We start from the raw sequence: 8,215 nt of genomic DNA, 5'->3' as shown, positions 1-8,215 counted from the left end.
CATTGGACAGTTCTCCCCTCTAGTATCATTCCTCATTTTTGCCATGACTTGTCGGGCTATACCCCGCAGCATCATGGAGGTATCAATATCCTCTTCATTGGAAGTCTCTGAATCATCTCTTCCTTCAGCCTCTACATCCTCATCCCTAGGATCTATCCTAAAAATAGAACAAAAATGGGATAAAAATTTCATTATCATAACCCTATCAACACAATCATTAATTTGAGTTTCATTATCCACCCAACTTTTCAATTATGACCAGTCTCACAACTCATAAACGAAATCATCTAAGGTTTACCGTGTTTTTTCTGAGGTCATCGATTGCTTCAGAAAAGTCATAGGAAATCGACAACATATTTCTGCCTCCAGGCTACAGGCCAAAATCCTATACTTCTCAATCCCTAGTCTACCCATATCCTATCCTCCCCATCATCTATTCCTATACTATGGTATTAATCATTCCTAAGTATGTAGAATCCCAAAACCTAATGCTCTGAAACCAAAATATAACGCCTTGAACCCGAAACTTGGGTCCGAAGTGTTATTTGGAAAAACAACTCTGATACCACCTCGTGACGCCCTGAACCCGCCAAGTGGGGCCTAGGTGCCATGTGTTCTATTACCAGTACCTGAATCTATATCAGTTACGCAACGGAAATAATAACTACATGTACCTCAATATTATACCAGAGTTTTTACATCTATACAACCTCAAAAGTATAAATCAACATCCAGTATTCACAACCATTCACAACTCTGAAAACATAAATATATTACAACACCAAAAATTACAACCAAAGTTTATACACTCTCTTTCTTTCAAAAATGCTATACCAACCCCGAGCTTACTAAGCTCGATCATGCGAAGATCCTAAAAAAGATAAATTCAACTATCAGGTGAGACACATCTTAGTAAAAATGGAATACATTAAATCAGCGTGTGACAATCATGAGGTTTAAGTACAATATATATGTATATTCATTATTTTCAAATAAACCACAATAATGAAATCATTTTCTGTTCTTACTCAAACACATTTAAGGTATTTTATCATAGAGAGTTCCTAAGGATAGGGGTGATTACCCGCCCATACAAGTAGCACCCCTCTACTCTGATACCCTATGCAACCTACGGTCACAACTGATGCATATAAGGGCACTTACCTTGCTCAGTAATCCCTCAGGTGATTATCTCGTACTCACACATTCACATAAAGGTTTACTAGCAAAAGTTCCGAAGAATAGGGAAGATTGTCCGCCCATACTAGTTTTCCTCTGCCTTAATACGTTATGCAGCCCTCAGCAACATCTAATACCTACCAAGGCATTCGCCTTTCTCAGCAAGCCCTCTGGCGAAAAGTATACCCGCCCCTAAATACATGTAATGCTACTATATTTAATACTGATAATACTTTACTACATTACTCTTTATGTTGTTATCATTGTGCCATTCATTACATTCACTGTCATATTCTATATTCATGTGTCACATATTCATCATCTCTTTCTATATTCATGTATGTTTTCACATATTCTGTAAGAACCCGACCCGAGGTATGTAATTGAATAAATGAAAAATGGTTAAAAGGTAAATTTTACAAGCTTCATCAATGAAGCCATTGTTCTTGTCAATGAAGGCCCTTATACTCTTCATCACCGAAATTCAGAGCCTCGTTGACGAAGAGATACCAAATGTGTTGTAAAATATCGGAATAGGGTTCATCGCCAAAGGAGTTGGTTCATCGACGAAATGTATGGATGATTCGTCAACGAAGGCGCCATCTCGTCGACGAGGTTGGCCTAGTCAAAGAGGCTATAAATATTTGTTTCATTTGCTTCTTAGCTAAGTAAGCCAAAACTCTCTCTTTCTCTCTCTAAAACCAACAGGATCTCTCCCTTTCTCTTTGATTCTTTTTTGTTCGTCGCATGATTCATTGATCCAACATTACCACGTAGATCAGAAGGAGAAACTCTACATTTTTAGTAGATTAGAAAGTCGTTTTGAGGATTTTTGGTTTTTGACCCAAAATTGAGGTAAGGGTTTTATTTCAGTTTCATTTTGGAATATATATGGTAGTACGAATTGTAGTGAAGTATAGTTCTTGGATGTTTAGGTTTTGGTGACTTAGTTCGTAGTTTTGGAGCTGTAGAGTTTGTATTTGCGTATTCGGGAAAAGGTAAGGGGATTCTTTTTATATCAATTTATTTTCAAAATCGGGATCGGTAAACATGTAGTTTACGATCGTATGCATGTTTTGGTTACTTATTTGGGAAAATCTATCAGGTAAAAATGAGAAATTTTTCGGGTTATAGTTTTCGAGAAAATTTAGTGGTTTCGGGTATCATGTCTATTTTGTTGGAGAGATCGTATGTTGTATTAAAATTTGTAGTATTGAGATGACCGTACCCATATTTGCATTAAGTTGTATTCTTGAACTGAAAAATGATATGATTTGTTGTATACTCAAATAAGTGTGGAATAAATGATTGTATGTAAAATGTTCCAGCTTTTTGTAAAAACAGCTAGTGGCGGCTAATTACCGTACGCTGATGAGTATAAGGACATGAGTTCCAAAATGGTTCTAGGTTTTGTAAATCAGCTAGTGGTGACTAATTACGGTACGTTGAATCAGCTAGTGGTGGCTAATTACCGTATGTTGATGTCATGTCTCGGCTAATTACCATGGACGAGAGTGTCCAGCTCTATATCTGAGGGTGTGAAATATCGTCTATTCTTTCCGACTTGTCACCGATGGGTGTGAGCTACACCGTACTGGCAACGATGTCGCTGTGAGGCTTCAGTTATTGTAGGGTATCGGGTGCTTGAGTGTGACGACACTGACCCTATGTTTGGTATCATATGTACTAGAACGGATTTGTGAAAAATATTGAAACTGTAATGAGTTGTATTGAATTGTATTGTACTATATTGTGTTGTGTTATGTTTTACACCAAAATAATACTCATATGCCACACACTAATATAATCTGCTTTCTTCCTTACTGAACGGTGTCTCAACCCGAATATACAAATGTTTTTCAAGTCCTTCGGTTAGCTGAAACTAGCATCCTAGTGTCCAGAAGTGGGGGTGTCGTTTAGCTACGTTTAGTACCTATGTAGGTATGAGTTTTGTAACCAGGTTGTCATTGTTGAATTTTGTAGACACTCGGGGTATGTACTGAAATTTTGGGAACATATATTCTAGTTCTGTATAGACTCTAGTATGGTATGATGTATGTATAGAAAGAACATTTTTCGTTGCGTATTTAATAAGTATGGATATGTATGTGAATGTGTATAGGGTTCACGTGTACCCCACGGGGTCGGACCCTCATTTAGTATTGTATCATGTATGTTTAATTGATGTAGAGACAGGTTAGATTACTATATTCACACCTAGGACCTATCCGCGGGTTTGGGGCATGACAACTCGGTATCAGAGCTAACCAGGTTTTTAGGTCTTGTTGACTTGGTTAGGCGTAGCTTTGTGTTCATACTAGAGTATAGGATGTAGGAAATGGGTAGAGTAGGTATAGGATTGTTTTGTTGTTAGATGGGGACTCATTGGCGGTGTTCTGTTTTTTTCCTGGAATGACGACTTCAGTAAAATCATGGTAAACCATTGATGGTTTCGTGTCTGTGCGGTAAGACAGACCTGGACCTGTGAGAGTTGTAGTTGACATGATTAGTTCTAATGATTGTGTTAACTGTGTACAATATAGAAATTCTAACCGATTCCTATTCCATTTTTAGAATGGAACCTAAGGATAACAACTTGGATAGTGGTTCTGAGGGGACTGCGAGCGATGAGTCTCCTTCTATGCCTCAAGGATTGACGAGGCAGGTTAAGCGGGAGATCGGGCGGAGTGTTAGGAGACGTGAGCACTCTCCTACTGCTATGGGTTGTTCCATAGAGAGGTTCATCCGTATGCACCCTCCAACATTTACGGGAGGACCTGACCCGATAGTAGCGGAGAGATGCGTGTAGAAGACCGAGAAGATATTGGAAGTTCTACACTGTACTAACCAGTAGAAGGTTTTCTATTCTACCTTTCAGTTGGCAGGAGAAGCGAAAAGATGGTGGATAGCGGTGAGTCTACTTGAGAAGCAGAGAGTTGGTCCATCTGGTATGAGTGGAACCACTTCAAGGAGGTATTTTTCGAAAGATACCTCCCGGCTTCCACTCGTGACACGAAAGTTGATGAGTTCTTGAGCCTGACATAGGGAACCCTTACGGTGTAGAGATATACCGCCAGATATATCGAGTTATCTCGTTTCGCACCGTACTTGGTCCCGAACGAGTATAAGAAGGCTCGGAGGTTCAAGAAGGATCTGAGGAAGGACATTCGCAGACTTGTGGGGGTGCTGTAGATTCAAGATTTTTCTGTTCTAGTGGATAAAGCCACCATAGTCGAGGCTGACCTCCAGGGGGATAAGGTAGTATAGGAGCAGAGGAAGAGGCCAGTATCTTCTGGTTCTCAAACTAGTCCTCGACAAGGATAGTGAAAGAAGAAGAAAAACTGTAGTTTGGGTTATCGCTAGACTATCGAGTGGCAGAGTTCTCAAGGGGATCCATCCTTTGCACCATGTGCCAAGTGCCATAAATGGCACAATGAAGAATGTTCACCGTTCTGGGGTAACTGCTACAACTGTGGCAAATCAGGTCACATGTCTTGAAACTGTTAGGCTCAAAAAAGCAAAATGCATGCACAGAGCCAGAACCGTGGGAGTAATCAAATGCCTTGGGGAAACTATTAGACAAACACAGCTCCAGCAAGGGTGTACTCTCTTACTCCAGCAGATGCAAAACACGTTGTGAATGTGGTGACAAGTACCATGTTATTACTTTTAAATAGAGTTGTTGTTTTATTTGATTTGGGAGCAACTCATTTGTTTATATCTGCTAGTTTGTGAAACTGTGTGGGGTTGAAACCCAAGTAATGGATGAGTGGTTGTCTATGGCTACACCGACTAGGAGCGTAACGATTTGTAGTAAGATGTTGGGAAATTGTCCAGTGGTTATTTAGGGAAAACAGCTACCAAAGAACCTAGTAGTGTACGACATGTGTGGATTCGACGTCATACTGGGAATGGATTGGCTATTCTCTAGTTATGCGATGATTGATTGTCATAGGAAGGTAGTAGTGTTCAGACCTCTTAGGGAGTAGGAGTATGAGTTCGTGGGGTCATGTGTGCGTTCGACGCCACAGATTCTATCGGTTATTCAAGTGAGAAGGTTACTCTTCTGGGGTTGTCAGGGGTACCTAGCTTGCATGAAGGAACCACCTCGGGTTGATGTGAAACTGGAAGATATCCGAGTGGTTAACAAATTTCTGGATATATTTCTAGAATACTTACCTGATTTACCTCCTAATCAAGAGGTGGAGTTCGCTATCGAGTTGCTGCCAGGTAAGGAACCTATTTTTAAAGCTCCATACCGGATGGCTCTAGATGAACTTAAAAAGTTGAAGGAGCAATTGTAGGAACTACTGGACAAAGGCTTTATTAGACCTAGTGTTTCTCCTTAGGGAGCTCCAGTGTTGTTTGTGAAAAAGAAAGACGGGTCGATGCGAATGTGCATTGATTACCATGAGATCAACAAGGTAACAGTGAAGAATCAATACCTATTGCCTCGTATATATGATCTATTTGACCAGCTAAAAGAAATGCAGGTCTTTTCAAAGATTGTTTTATAGTCAGGGTATCATCAGGTGAAGGTTAGGACTGAGGATGTTGCGAAGACTGCTTTTTGAACCAAATGCGATCACTACAATTTTCTGGTCATGCCTTTTAGGTTAACTAACGCTATAGTGGTATTTATGGACCTAATGAATAGGGTTTTCCATGAATACTTGGATTAGTTTGTAGTGGTGTTCATCGACGACATTCTAGTATACTCTAGGAGTTTGAAAGAGCACAAAAACCATCTGAGGTTGGTACTATAGGTACTACGGGAAAAGAAGTTGTATGCTAAGTTGAAGAAATGCGAGTTACGGTTGAATCAGGTCACGTTTCTAGGCCATGTTGTGTTGAAGGGTGGTATTTCAGTTAATCCTGGTAAGATAGAAGTAGTGGTTGATTGGGTGAAACCGAATAGCATACAGGATGTTCAAAGTTTCCTAAAACTGGCTAGGTATTACCAACGGTTCATGGAGGGATTCTCTAGGTTATCTAGCCCTCTGACATGGTTGACAAGAAAGGGTGTGAGATTTGATTGGACCGAAAAGTGCGAGCAGATTTTCTAGGAGTTGAAACATCGAATGGTCACGGCTCTAGTTTTAACCATCCCATATAGTGAAGGTGGTTTTATGATTCACGGCGACGCATCGCTGAAGGGGTTAGGATGTGTGTTGATGCAACAGGGTAAGGTAATTGATTATGCTTCTCAGAAACTCAAGGAGTACGAGAAGAATTACCCTACGCATGATTTGGAGTTGGCAGCAATAGTATATGCGTTGAAGATTTGGAGACACTATTTGTACGGTGAACAATGTGAGATCTTCACGGACCACAAGAGCCTCAGATACTTTTTCACATAGAAGGAGTTGAACATGAGGCAAAGAAGGTGTCTTGAATTGATCAAGGACTACGATTGCATGATTAGCTATCACCCGGGAAAAGCTAACGTGGTAGCTGATGCGTTGAGTCGAAAGTCAGAGCATGCATCAATATCTACAATAGTAGGTCGGCATCATATCAGACAGGATCTGGAAAGTCTTAGCATGGAGTTGGTGGATGTTAATCATTAGGCTTTCATTGCTAGCTCAGTGATCCAGCCGACGTTATTTAAGAGGATTAAAGTCGTGTAGGCTAATGATGTGAAGTTAGTTGAGGTTGTAGAGAAGGTGCGGTAAGGATTAGCTGCAGATTTTAACATCTCCGAGGGGGGGTGTGCTGAGGTTTGGGACCAAGCTGTGCATTCCAAATGATGAGGGTATAAAGAGGATGATTCTAGGGGAGGGGCATCATTCTTTGTATACAGTACATCCGGGTAGTGTGAAGATGTATCAGGATTTGCGCGAATCTTTCTAGTAGTGTGGCATGAAACGGGAGATTGCTCAATTTGTAGAGCATTGTCTGATGTGTCAACAGGTGAAAGTTGAACATCAAAGGCTGGTAGGGCCATTGCAGCCATTGAGTATCTCGGAGTGGAAATGGGAGCATATTTCCATGGACTTCGCCACCTGGTTATGTAACAACCCAAAGAATAATGGTATTTAAATAATAAAAGAAAGGGAAATGGAAACCGAAAATAGAAGGAGGCAGTCGATTTCGTCGATGAACGCTTCGTGTTCGTCAACGACATTGCATTTTGGAAAGGATAATCTTGAGGAATTTCTTCAGCTCCTCATTGATGAATACAGGGGACTCATCGACGAGGGTATAACAGGAGCTCATCGACGAGAATGGGATTTGTCGATGAAAATATAACTGGGCTCTTCAACAAGGTGACGTGGCTCATCGACGAGGAAATACCGAGAGAGGTTTTGGGCAGTCTGAATTTCGTCGACAAGAAGTGGGTTTCATCGACGAAATTATTAAAGGACTCGTCGACGAGATGACGTGGCTTGTCGACAATTCTAGCCTTATAAATAATGAAGAACTCGGATTTTTTTTATGGAAATTAAGCCCTTCCCCCTTCTCTCTTCGATTTCGGGCCGGATTGAGGATCTGAAGCCGCCACGACGCTCCTGGGAAAGTTCTCTGCAAGTCTACCAGAGCGGATCATCAATGGGACTGAAGTGGAAACCATCCCTAATCCAGGGTAAGAGTTTCTACTCAATATTTGAATTTTTGACAATTGTAGAAAGTGTTATACGTGTAGAAATACTGAACTTTAGTTTTGGGGAATGTTGTTTTCAGGGTGTTGAGTAGGGAATCCTACGGGTGTGGGACAGATTTTCTTAGGAGGCTTTTCAGGAATCAGGTAAGGGGATAAACTAAGCTAGTTCTTTTTGAGAAAATGTATGTATATATAACATTTGATTTCGAGAAAGTAAATATATTCATATATATGATTTATATTTGGGAAAATATTGTTAAAAATGATGGTATGTTGAATATGTGAAAAACCTGTTAGTGTGGCATGAGTAAAAATTGTTATGAAATACTGTTTTCTGGGAATGTGTTAATGATACGGATTTTTATAATGGAAAATTGGCGTACGAGTTGAGATTTTTATATGTTTTGCCGGCGTATGGGCCGTGCTATGTGT

The sequence above is a fragment of the Malania oleifera genome, chromosome 4 (genome assembly GCF_029873635.1).
Source record: "Malania oleifera isolate guangnan ecotype guangnan chromosome 4, ASM2987363v1, whole genome shotgun sequence".
In the NCBI taxonomy this organism is placed as follows: Eukaryota; Viridiplantae; Streptophyta; class Magnoliopsida; order Santalales; family Ximeniaceae; genus Malania; species Malania oleifera.
Note: the sequence above shows the minus strand (reverse complement) of the source record.